Source organism: Mirounga leonina, unplaced genomic scaffold (genome assembly GCF_011800145.1).
Source record: "Mirounga leonina isolate KUSES-001 unplaced genomic scaffold, KU_Mleo_1.0 Mir_129, whole genome shotgun sequence".
Classification (NCBI taxonomy): Eukaryota; Metazoa; Chordata; class Mammalia; order Carnivora; family Phocidae; genus Mirounga; species Mirounga leonina.
The window spans coordinates 3,517,898-3,531,763 of NW_023270323.1; the positions used below are offsets into that span (position 1 = coordinate 3,517,898).

At 35.1% G+C, this 13,866-nt stretch overlaps 1 protein-coding gene across 7 annotated transcripts in view; it reads right to left on the reverse strand.

Annotated features, from left to right (window-relative positions):
* BMPR1B (bone morphogenetic protein receptor type 1B) overlaps nucleotides 1–13,866 on the reverse strand; it is a 157,933-nt gene that overhangs the window by 57,065 nt on the left and 87,002 nt on the right. Inside the window, exon 2 of one of the 7 annotated variants that reach the window (XM_035004482.1) lies at nucleotides 7,580–7,800. The exons of the other annotated variants lie outside the window; for them this stretch is intronic. The gene's annotated coding sequence lies outside the window, so the exon portion shown is untranslated. The remainder of the gene's footprint in view (nucleotides 1–7,579; nucleotides 7,801–13,866) is intronic. 7 annotated transcript variants of the gene reach the window in all.

Sequence of the window (13,866 nt, forward strand, 5' to 3'; positions counted from 1 at the left end):
ATTTGTGACCATGAAATATTTTTCCATTTATTTGTGTCAATTCTTTCATCCAATGTCTTATAGTTTTTAGTGCATAGATCTTTCATCTCCTTGGTTAAATTTATTCCTAGGTATCTTATTCTTTTTGATACACTTGTAAATGAGACTATGTTCTTAATTTTTCTTTTTGATATTTCATTACTAGTGTATAGAAATGCAACAGATTTCTATATATTGATTTTATATCCTGCAACTTTACTGGATTTAATTTACCAGTTCTAATGTTTTTTGGTGGAGTCCTTAGCCTCTGTAAACTGTAGTATCTTTACTTCTTTCTTTCCAGTATGGATCTCTTTTATTTCTTTTTCTTATCTAATTGTTCTGGCTAGGATTTCCAATACCATGTTGAATAAAAGTGGTGAGAGTGGGCATCCCTGTCTTATTCTGATCTTAGAAGAAAAGCTACCAGCTTTTCACTACTGAATCTAATGTTAGCTGTGGGCTTCTTGTAGATGGTCTTTATTATTTTGAGGTGAATTTCCTCTATACCTTCTTTGTCAAGAGTTTTTTATTATAAATGGATGTTGATTTTTGTCAAGTGCTTTTTCTGTATCCATTGAGTTGATCATATGATTTTTATCCTTCCTTTTGTTAATATGGTATATCACATTGATTAATTTGTGGATGTTGAACCATCCTTATATCCCTGGAATAAATTCCACTTCATCATGGTGAATGATACTTTTAATGTGTTATATTCAGTCTGCAAATATTTTGCTGAGGATTTTTGCATCTGTGTTCATCAGGGATATTTATTCATAATTTTCTTTTCTCCTGGTTTCCTTGTCTGGTTTTGGTATCAGGGTACTGCTGGTCTCATAAAATGAGTTTGAATGTGTTCCCTCCTCTTCTGTTTTTTGGAAGAGTTTGAGAAGAATTGGTATTAATTCTTCTTTGATTGTTTGGTAGAATTCACCAGTGAAGTTATCTAGTCCTGGGCTTCTGTTTGTTGGGGGTTTTTTAATTACTGATTAAGATCTTCTTCATAGCCAGTTCCCATTTGAGAAAAAGAGACAGTAAGAAACTGGACTGTTTTATCTACTGTTATCATTATGAAAAGGGATTTATTTTTTAAAAAGTAACTTTCATATAAAGCCATACTAAATTCGTGCAAAATCAAGCCAGCCTCAAAAACAAAAGCCAGGCATTTTGGAACAAAAACAAAACAGAACACATCAACTAAGGCATAAGAAGCACAATTACATGAATACACAAAGAATAATGATTTTATAAAAACATGAATTTAGCCAGATAATAATGATGCTGAAATAAGAATTAGAAGAAAAGACAAAGATACATATTTATGATAAATGTGAACATCCAGATAAACAACAGAATAGCAATCACGAAGATTTATCCCAAATATTAGATGTCTGATTAAGACAATTATAAAATTGTATTTTTTTATATTTCATTATATTTATTATATTTCTAGTATCCCTCCATTTGAAATAGGAAAAAGGTAGACTTCAAGAGATAATAAAGTTTGATTAGTCAGCTCATTCAAATAATGTAAGATCTTTATTAATTAGATCCTCACTTTGATTTTGTACTAAATTTTATATAAGATAATCATTGAAAGCAATTGAAAGATAACCATTAAAGAAACATCAAGTATAACTTAATACACCGTATTTTCTAAATCAACAGGTTAAATCTGTAAAAAAAATTTCTACTAAGGAAAGCTAAATAGTTAACAGCTTCTACTTAAGTTGAATAGAATTTCAACAAAAGTGATAATTTCTTACCAATAGCTTTCCAGCCAATTATGGTGGGTTTTTTATATATATATATTTAGTAACAATTATAAATAAACCTGACAGAAAAATGTAAGGGGAAAAATGGAAAAAGTCCGACTTCGAGAAATTTCTTAGAACACTTCACTGAATAAATCACTCTTTAGAAGCTCATTCCATTTTTCACTTTCCTTTCTCCCTCCTACCCTCCCCTTTCCTCTGTCTCTGTCTCTCTAATACCAATCTTGAGCTTAACAGTGTGAATCCAGACACTTCAAATGCTGTCTGCTTGGCATAGCTGGTTCCATTATAGTTAACTCAAGTAGTTAACTATCGAAATTACCATGATAATAAATAGTAGGACTGTGGAAGCCAATCTAAAATTTGTTTTCATTTTTTTCAGAAGATCATGAGATTTTTAGGGAGCAAATGAACCACAAGATGACTTCAAAACATATGTTTGCATGTTTGTGTGTTCTTAATGAATCACAACTAAATTATATTTATATTCCTTATGACTTTCAGACCTAAGAGACAGATTTATAGATTTTCAGGCAAATTAATCAAACTTCATGAAATAACCTAATGATCATCATGCAATAGTATGTGACTTCCATTCAATTACAAAGCTTAAATAGGAAGTTATTTTTCTTGAATATCTTGAATATCTTTAACTTGGATGTATGTTCTAGTTATATACATGTTTTCAGCTATTTTGTATATTTGTATATAGTTATATATAAGTTTTCTGTGATATTCTCTTCACTATGACGTATGAAACAGTCTTTTATATTACAAACTTAAAATGTTTTATTTGTGCTATTTTTGAAATGATAACGTTACTGAGAAAAAAAATTTTAAAAAAAGTTTTCTGTGGCATCTCTTCTTGCATAATTTAGGAAATAAGGCAGTGTTACGAAGAGTTTCTTTAAAGGACTTGTTTGGGATCAGTGGACAATTATTAGCTGGTAACTTGGTATAAACACCTCACAATAACTCATTTTTTTACGTATATGTTTAGTAATTCAATTATTTTTAAAATATTTCTATATTATTTTATATTACTGTATGCTCTTACGATTTTTACAGAAAAACAAAACAAGATTTTTACAAAAAAATCAGAAAACACAGAACAAAAGTAAATGTAAAAAAAAAAAAGAATTTACAATAGTACAACTCTCCAACAGATAAATTTTAACTTCCATATTCATCCATTGTATCCTGAAGTATATTTTAACTACATTTGGTTTAAATTTTTTTCTCAGTAACGTTCTTATCATTTCAAAAATAGCACAAATAAAACATTTTAAGTTTATAATATAAAAGACTGTTACATATGTCATAGTGAAGAGAATATCAGAATTCACTGTCACATTAAAACACAAAACAATCTTTATGAACAATAGAGATCTAATCAAGGAAACTTAAATTGTAATACACATCACAATGAGAATTGGATTTGACTCTTCAAAACTCCTTGAAAGATGACATATGATTATTTTGTGCCACAGGACCTACTAGTAATCTTTCTCCTTATTTTCTTTTTTATTTTCTTTTATTTTTTTAGCTCTCTGAATGTCTCAAAAATTAACAAAATTTTAAGTGTCATCCCTGTTCTACTCCATCTTCACCAGAGGACAGGAGGAGCAAGAAGAGACATTGAAATTCCTATCACACAAGTGTGTACTTTCAGTATCTTGGATAAAAAGATTAATGAAGAAACGAAAGTACTGAACTAGTGAGCAGTGCTTTGGGAATGATCTATCCTACTCCTATCCACGTTGTTATGATAATAAATAATGTGACTCAATGCCCATTGCCTTTCTCAAACAAAACTGGTTTAAACACATTGGTTAAAACAAAAGTTTATGATACATAGGAATAAATCTTGAATCAGAGCTTAAAAACAATATTAATCTTTAAAATAATTTCTGGTGATCTCAAATAATGTGTTTAAATAGATAACTAATTTTTATTTTCATCATTTAAACCTTGAATCCTTTAACTCAGTTCAGTGATTTAATTTACTGTCTAGTAAGTTTATTGAGTTCAAAGGCCTGACCTCAATTTTCACTGCCTAGCCATCTTTTCTTCTATGAAGCCATTTTCAGATAAATTGTCTAAGTTGTCTGCAAAAAAACTTAGAAAAAAATATATATGAACAAAATGAAACCCAGTCATTAATAAAAAGTTGGACTACATGCCTAAATTCTTAAAAAGTAACAAAATACAAATACAAGTCTGATTCAAAAATGCAAAGCAAAATCACATATATTTTATGGGAAGAGTAAACTTTCTCTTATTAACTGTAATGTTACCTGCACATGAATCTTTCTGCTTCAAGAGTCTCCGAGGTCAGAGGACAGAGGGACAAAGGTAAGATTCTGTGGTAAGTTCCTGGGCATGCTATGGTGGGGGGAGAGGGGGACGGTGTAGGAAATGAAATGTCAGGTGAGAAACCAGTATCAGGTATGGTCACCAAAGCAGTGGGCCCAGACTTGACCAAGACAGAGGATAAAACAGACAAAATAGCTCAAGCCCCAGCTCAGCTGTTCCCTTGCTCTGGGCCCTTTGCCAATCCCTGCACCTTCCCACACAAGATGCAGGGAGCAGCTGCCTCACCAGTTTGCTGTGAGGACTGGATGAGGTGTTCCAAGCAAAGACTTGTCATAGTTCCTTGCAAGCAGAAGGAGTGATATTAGTAAATCGCTGTCATGTGCTGTGCTGCTTAAGCTTACTATTCAATTTTTGTGTGTTCATTCTTCAGATTTTTCTCTCCCTATCTCAAATTTTTTCGTTCCTTTCCCCTACTCCTTCATCTCCTATGCTATTTTTCTTTTCCTTCTCGCCCCATCCTCTTTCTCTCACTCTGACTCTCTATGCCTCTTCAATTCCCCTTTCCTTTGCTTCATTTTACTTACTTTTAGTTTCTCTCTTTCTAGATTCATCACTGTGAGCAAAAAGTCTATAAAATATAGTTAGGGATTTAAGAAACATTGAAAATTTGTGTAAGGCCAACTAATACACTGTTATTAATTTTTCTTTTTCTTGTTGCACATTAATTTATTTAGCAAATAATCACTAAATCCATTCCATTCACAAAACACAATGGCCCAGAGCACCTGAAGTGCCACCAGTAAAATAACAATCTTGCTGGTGAGACAAATCAACTACACGTCGAACATGGTAAGACAAATCAACCACATATGGAAAACCAAAAAACAGTATATGAAAACAATCAAATAGATGTCATAATGCCACATGTAACTGTCAAATGTAAGTCAGTCCTAGGTAGGAGTGCACAGGAGGGAAGATGACTATGGGTGGCAGTAATGAACCAATATCTTTTACAGAAAACGTAAGCACTAAAATCAGGGACACTGAGAGGTTTTCATTTCCGTGGTTTATTGTTGACACTGTTGAGTAGGTTAAGAAAACATATTAGTTTATTTTTTTAATGTTTTATTTATTTATTCATGAGAGTCAGAGAGAGAGAGAGAGAGAGGCAGAGGCAGAGGGAGAAGCAGGCTCCCCGCCTAGCAGGGAGCCCGATGCGGGACTCGATCCCAGGACCCCAGGATCATGACCTGAGCCGAAGGCAGACGCTTAACCATCTGAGCCACCCAGGCGCCCAAGAAAACACATTAGTTTAAAAATGTTAGAGATGTGCTGACTCTCTACAGAAGCTAGGGCTTTTATCATAAAATATTTCTACATGTTTCCATTTACTGGCAATTGTTTCTCTTTTCACCACATTCACACATCCACATTACCACATCACTCAGGCTCTGTAGGATAATCATGTTTTCAACATTTTACATCATAAAAGCCCTGCCAAGAGATCCCAAAACATCTGGATTAAAAAGTGAAAGCTTCAATCATTCAAGTATTTTATTGTATGGGATGTTAGATGATGACTTCAGCTAATCATGAAAGGATTAAATATTATATAAATGTGAACAGACCACATATCCATTTATATTTACTTGTTTGGTAGGTAATTAATGCAGAGTTATGAGCCTGAGTAAACACAATAAGTGATTATGATTGAGTTTAGTTCTTTGGACATCACATATATACTCTTTAAGGGTAAAACGGCAGTTGGCCTTTCTCTCAGGTCTTAATAGGCTTTTGAATTTAGAGAAACTCAAACAACATGTTCAAATAAATTAAAAATCTTTGAATATACTCAAAGCTATAACATGGTTAAAGGTATCTTAATAAAAGTATCAATACAAGAAGTGATGAACATGACAAGCAAGTAACCACTATGTTTAAAAATAATTTAACATCAAACAATCTATATCCATAAAATAGCATAATCACAGCTGATAGTATGGTTTAAAAATTAAAAGTATCTGTGTATTTTATCTCTGTTTAGATCCATATTGTTGGCTAAGAAACTGAATCACAGTCCCCGTGGCAATAATGTCAGAGAGTCAACCTGAACTTGGCAGATTTCCACACCAGGAGTTATGGTTTTATTCAGTGACTCCTACGAATGCTCTGCTCCACAGAATTCTGAGGCTAATCAAAGTCGATGTTTGACTTGCCACCACACCAACACTTACTCTGCATAAGGACTCCCAAGACAGCTTGATGTGTAAAACTACTTTGCACAGACTTATATAGGTAAAGAAGAAAAGTCACAATGAAGGCTTTAGAAAGAAACCAAATCACCACGTTCATGCTATTCTTTCTCCCCAAAGAAGAAAACCTGGAAAGCATTTAGGATCTCTTTGTTTCTAATCCTTTCTGTAACCTCTAATTGAATAATTAGGTGCATATTGACCTAAAAATACAAATACATCGCTATCTCAAATGTTTAAATATTTGAGGCATAAAACATAGAGACTCCACATATTTATATTTTTAAATCTTAACTTAGAATGCACTATTACCAGCTACTATCATCAGCAATAACTTTAAAGGTTTATCTCTGGTGGCACAATATGGAATGATGGTGCCAGCAACAAAATGTATTAAAACAAAATCTGAATACTAGAAAGCCCTCCGAGTTTTAAGAGTAAAACTGTGAAGAAACAACACCGTTCAAACGCTGCAGTGCTTTGTACATAGCTTTGTTTACATTGATGCGTATGCTTCATAACAATGTCTTCTGAGATAGATAACAAAACTGACACGAAGTACTAAAATATCCTTGCCTTTGTTTCTGAATGTCTACCTTGCTAAAAGAATTTATAACATTCCTGATCAAAAGTAAGTGACTCAGTAACTACACTTTCTAAACATTCATGTGTGCTAATATTTAAATGCATAATTAATACTTTTAACATAGTCTTGGCATTTTTTCAAAAACCCTCTTTGGAAGAAAGCAACCTTGACTTTTATAACCTACGAATTCAGAGTTACATGTCAGAGAGAACAGAAGAATTCCCGGTGTCAAAACTACGAACAATTAAATTACACCACAAGGACTTTCCACAACCCTAACACTTGATTCTAACCATGACAAGTGTTGGAAAACATGTAAGGGTAAACACACACACACCCCACTCCAACACATATACAGCACAAGACACATGTAAAATTTTTCATAGTTAAAAGTAACCTAAATTATACACTCCTGGGAGGGCTAAGCTAAACTGCATTTTCTTGACATGTGATTTTTGTGCAGAAAATTTTTGAACCCCCTGAACTGCTCTATTCTAGACACCCTCTATGCCAAGAACGATTAAGTTCTGTCATCTTTTCTTGTGCTGGAATAGGCTTCACTGCTCTTGCAAACAATTTTTGGAGGGCAACAACAGGCTCTGAGACATAAAGCTTCTCCCACTACTCACTTTTGATTTCTGTACGCTTGATAGATGGTTGCCAGGTTCCCCGGGATGAGACATGAGGAGGCGGCACAGAATTGCTAGGGGTTTCCACTAAAAAGACCAGCACCGCAGGCAGCACTAATCCTGCACCTGTGATGTGTTATTCAGCAGTTAAGAAATGCAGTCCAGACTGTGGTTGCCTAATACAGCTCAGCTGTTTTTTCAGTCCTCCCTTTGATTATAAGCTGGCAAGAGAGATTATTCCAGTCAGGCATTGAGCTATGCTCAGGATACATGGCATATGACAGTGGAAAGGTAAAAGAGAAAGGAAACCTCAGAATCAAAAAAAAATAAAGAAAAAGAAAGAAAAGAAAAAAAGTCACTGACCACAGTGTATTACATATCATTTCCAGATGGTTAAAAGCTGCCTCTGATTATAAGCAAGGCAGAAAAATATAGGACATTTAAATATCTAGAAATCTATTTTTGATATTTCCCTTCTGCCATTCTGAATGGTACTTAAATGTGCAATTCTTAAGTTTATTTTAAAATAAGCACAACTTCACAAACTGATCAGGTACGTAAACATTTTTACATCTTTCTTTAAAGAGGTTTACCAAACCTAGAAGTCAAAGTCCTCTTATAGTTGGGAACCTTCCAAAATGTTGGGAAACCTGAAAACCAAATGACTGCCATGAATTTTTTCTTTTTATTAAATCCACCATATCGTTTGACGTATTAACATTTTTGATATAAAATCTGTATTTAAGACATAACTATCCTATTCACCATGTATGGTTAAAGCAGCATAAAATATTTATTTTACCCAGCATTAAATTACTAGCAAGTCCAAACTGATTTAAGAGACACATGTCACTCACAAGGCTGTCTACATGGCACTGTGGCTTCACAGAGATGAAGAAAAAATGGCCACGATGCTCAGGAGCCATAAAATCTAGTAGCGGACAGTGGAACAGAAGTTACTTTCTGTTGTTGTTCTTGTTCTTTAGTCATAAAAGGGCTGCTGACCGTTTCCTCACACCAACGCCTGCACTCCATTTCCTTTTACACTCTATATAAGCACAAAACCATCTGGCCCCCAGGCTAGTATCTGTGCCATTTTAAATAAATAATCTAAAACCTTACCCCCCAAAAACAGATACCCTTTCTTAATAGCAGATGGTTAAAAAATAAAAACAGAAAATTCATTTATAGGCACAAGAAGAGGTGAAGAAAATATATCCATTTCAAAAAAATTAAAATTTAAATATATACATTAAAGACAATGTTTAATGTTTTATTTTTTTCACTGACTACATACTAATTACCTGCCAAGCCAAGCAGTTTACAAAAAATATTAGAAAAACTCCGTATGATATATGTTAGGAACAACAGAGTAAAAAAAAAAATTCCTGTGTCCATAAAAACATTCTCTCTAATCAGAATTTGACAAGTCGTATGACTTATATTCAGACTTTGGGGTTAGAGATAATACTGCATTTAGAGTTCCAAGTAACACTCTCAGGCCAGCTGAAGGAGGACCAAAATCTAGGAGGTATGCCACAACATGTTATATTCACCTTCTCCTGACTATTCCCATAATCCAGTTTGTGCATCCGAAATAAAACAAGATGGTAGACTTGGGTCCTGGGTAGGTATATGACTAGCAACATACAGACTTTTGATATTTTAAGATGAAAAAATTTTTTCTTCTGAATTAATTGGCCATTAAAATAAGGCTGAGATTTTGAACCACATCTGCTCTGTTTGATTTATAGGAATAAGGTTGCCAAAGGAAAATCTTGTTGACTTTTGGGCAGAAACACTGAGGAAAGATCTGAACTGAGGCTATGTTATTATAATGATTGTGTTATCTTAAATCTGAGTATGGCACACATTGGAACATTCTGGCCTGATACTGCTCAAGCTGTCCCTCTTTTGATAAACAAATGGCTTCAGTTTTCAAAACATTCTCCAAAAGCAATTTTATTATTTTTAATTTTTAATTGTATAAAGACTCAGTGGCCCAGACTTTGAAAAGTGCACCTTTAAATTTGCTTCCTTTGTATTTCTTTATCCAATTTGTATCTCCTCATTTATGCTAATAATATACATACCCACACACTATATTCTAAGGCCAAAATGCTTCCTTCCTCCTCCTTCAAATAGTTATCAGTATGGGGTCTCATGACACACAAAAAGCCAAAAAAGAACAAAAAACCTGAATCCAAGGAGGCTACAAGAAAAATAATTACCTCTCATAAACCCTTTCTTCAGATAATTCTGTCTTTTAAATCACATTGACATAAGGTATCTGTGTGTGTTATATTTTTTGCCTGAAATATTTTGATAAGCTGGGTATATGATTTTAAAGTTCAGAACCAGTATAAGAAGGTAAGAAATCTATACCTGCTTACGTTCTATTTAAATTACCAAAGTGCTCCCCAAGACGATTCATACTGGTATGGGAGCAAAGAACAGTGGCTCTCTTAATTAGTTTAGTTAGAAAGTTGTCCACATTCACATAGAGCATATGAGATCAAACAAAATATTTTACCAAAATGTAAGAGTTGATATTTCAGCTATTAAGAAACCGTTCTCTATGTTTACCTACAGAATGTCCTATTCTCCACCTAAAAACCCAGAAAATAATTCAGTAGAGAAGGCAAGACTTCTTATGATTTAATGAGTTGGAGATTGGTAAAACTTATCAACTCTAACAATTATGGTCATCAGACCTGTTGATCCTCACTAGGAGCAAAGTCTCATACCAGTTCACTGTTTTGTTTTGTCTTTTCCCTAAGGAAAAAGCATGATGATCTTTCAGAATGAATAGGCCCCACTCACAATAAATGATTACTTAACAATTAAAGTTATTTCTTTTCTTTCCATCTTTCTTGGAGGACAAAAAATATTTGCTTTCATCACTAAAACCACAGTAGCTACTTGATAGTAATGTGAAAATTTGCTGGTGACTCCCATTCTCTATCACCAAGTCAAATAGCCTGACCAGAAAAGTATTAAACTTGTGCTAATTATTAATTAGATAGAGGATCTGAAATAAAACACATCCCTCTAACAGCAACTTCCTAAAATAGTTTCACCCCAGCTTTTGGAATACAGCACTTTGTGCATGCTAAAATTGTGGTAAAGGTAACATTGCTCTTCCAATTTCATACCAATAAGGGGGAAAGAAAGCCTTACCCAGTAGGTGCCATCCCAAACAGTCCACCCAGCCCCAACTGTGCCAGGCTCTTGCCTTTGTGGAATTCAGTGTCTCCTCACTTGCAAGAAAGTCTAAGCAGAGAGATCATTAGTTATGACATGTAGACGCTAGCAGATAATGTTGACTCACTTCAGGAACTATTAAACTATAAACAGTGTGCTGAAAGCCATTTATCTGCATTTTAGGATAAACAGCAGAAGCTACTCAATTAAATAGACTGCAACGAATAAGCTGCTGAGGCCAAATGAAGTGAGGCTTAATTTTGAGAAGAAAAACCTGTGAATTTAATAAAAATCAATCCAGGATCCCATTTTATTTTATACTATAAATATAAAAGATATAACATATTTTAAAAGGCCAACTGATTCAGTTACCCAAGTTATTGCAGTTTCGTTCCAGTTCAAAGTAAATTTACTGATACTCGATAGATATTTTCCCTTAAGTGACAGCATTTATGGTAATACTTATGTTGAACAAATGTATGTTTATTAAGGAGCGCTTTACCTATCACTGTATAAAAGGGAAAGCTGAATTAGGTCAGTTTTCTTTGTCAGCCGTCTCCCCACTCACAAGCAATTTAACTATTTGGAGAGATAATTTCTAAACGACTCTTCCTGAGGAAAAGAAACACAACCTGAGTGCTATTTTACTTTTATTTCCATTTTCATGTAAATAAATATACATATTTCTACCCCCAGCATGTTAAAATGCTTCAAGAAAGACCCTAATCTATCATGGAACCTTGGATTCCACAGTTAACGAGGACAGCAGGTCAATCAAGGCCCTTAACTACAAGTACCATACGCAGGTAAAATGCTGCATTTAGAACTTATTTTTCCTACTTGTCAGAAAACAAATCGAAACCTGCTCTCTTTCACACTCCCAGATGTCAGAAGCTTTTCAAAACAATTCTGAGGTCAGGGAAGAGAACACACAGGTGTGTGTTATGTCAACTTCTGAAAGCAACTGAAGGTCAGCCTGGCATCTGATCCCTCCACCAACACATTCTTGTGGGCATTACAAACGCTCCCGGAAGGAACACCACACTAATGCTGACTAATTTTAAAAAACATCCCAAACCTCATTAGATCTACTCCTTAGCAGTATTGTTCGAAAGTATCTCTGCTAGTAACAGCAAACTCTCCACCACCTCTCAGCGAACCTTTAATCTCTTCTCCAACGTCACTTCTTCTGTTCTACTTTCATTGACAATACAACAGGTACGGCAACAATTAAATAGTCAACATCAACACACAGGTTTCCGTCATATCATGAAAACTATGACAACCCGCAAGAAACTTAAATGTTGGGATATCAGTGACGAATGCTTAAGAGTAACTGGCTCACATGAATGGCCCCTGGGCCTTGGGAGAACCATTCTACATTTTGACCGTTGGATGTAACCAGCCTGAAACAGAAAGATGGCGGTAGCATTTCGGACCTGCAACTACCAGTGCTTATGCTAAAAAGCCTCTATTCAACGCAAACAGCAACCTAAACAGGACACATTCTTCATTTTAATAAAAGAAGTGATCAGAATATTCTTGCCATTGAATGACTAGGTTTCAATCGAGATTGGAAAAGTTCTGCCTGCCAGTAAAATGACCCAATAGTCACAGATTTCTGATTATGTTTATTAACGCTCCAGAATAATCACATCAATTTTGACCTTAATAATTCACTGTCAATCATATTCAAAAGATTTAGTATTTATATAACCCTTCCTCTTCTCTCTCTCTCTCTCTCTCTCTCTCACACACACACACACGTATCCAGAGTGAGGATCCATAAGTAACAAATCATTGCCACAAAACCTGTCTCCTCCTGCCAAAGGTTTCTAGTATTTTCCAAACCTCAAAAATGTCTCACTACTGAATAACTGCCCCTCCAGCTAACAATGAAAAAAACAGAAACATTCAAAACATTTTTTTCCCTTTTTCTTCTTCTCAGTCCATCATCAAGTGCCTCAACAGTCATGGCCTGAACAAGAGCTCATGCTCAGTGGGGTGCACCATGGCACTCTCAACTTCTGCTGCGGTATTGGTAGCAGCTGGCACATTTACTTATAGATTTCTTATCTACATCCACCAAGTTCCTTAAGCTTTACTTTTCTTCTTAGTAGCAGCAAACACAGAGGCCTTCACCAATGAGATTCCACAATACACGGGGAAACAGGAGCAGGGCTCGCTCTCTATTCGAGTATATGCGCAGAATATGCTTTTTGATCCGAGATCCTTTTCTGCTTTCCTTTCTCATTTTTTGTCTCCCAACCCCCAATGGCTTCTCAAAAACTTCAATATTCTTAAAGGCCCAGATGTCTCTTCTTCTTTCCCACTCCCACTGAGAAGATAGGAAACACCATGTGTGAAATATCCCTGTTTGCCCCCCTCCACCCAACACATCCCCCTCACTGCTTGTGAGCTTTCATCCTTGCTTGTCATCTCAGGAGAGTTCCCCCCATTTGTCTGTTGGACCTCATCTCTTCTCCCACACCCAGATGCACCCCCAGGACCACAGTCTCTCTCACAGAGAATGATGTGCCTTCATACTTTGCTTCCCAGGTTATGAGCAAAGAGTTTTCCCAGCCTAGATCAGCCCAGCTGAAGAAAGGTCTTAGGACAAAGAGAAAATGAGTGTACTGGAAAGAAAGGGAAAAAAAAACTGAAAGGAAAACTTGACATGTTTATCTTGTGCCTTTATATCAAAAGGTAGTAACTTATATACAAAACATGTAACCAAGCACCAACTCTTACAATAGGCCAAGTCACATGTGTAACAGGATAACTAGACTCCAAACAGGTGTAAGAATCATGATTTCTAACCTTAGCAATGCTACTAACTCGAAATCTCCAAACGATCCATAATGGTTTATTTTAAAAAACCAGCGCAGCGATGATTTACCAATAAGACTTAAACAGTAAACACAGGTTCTCAGGACATGTTTGTGTAAGGAATACCGATGAATGAATTAGATCACTAGAAAAGACTCAGCCAAACACAGCTGTCTAGATTAGAAATTTAGTGTGAAGCAAATGACCCTGAGTCAACACCATCATATAGCAGTGCCCCACAGTGACTGCTTTTC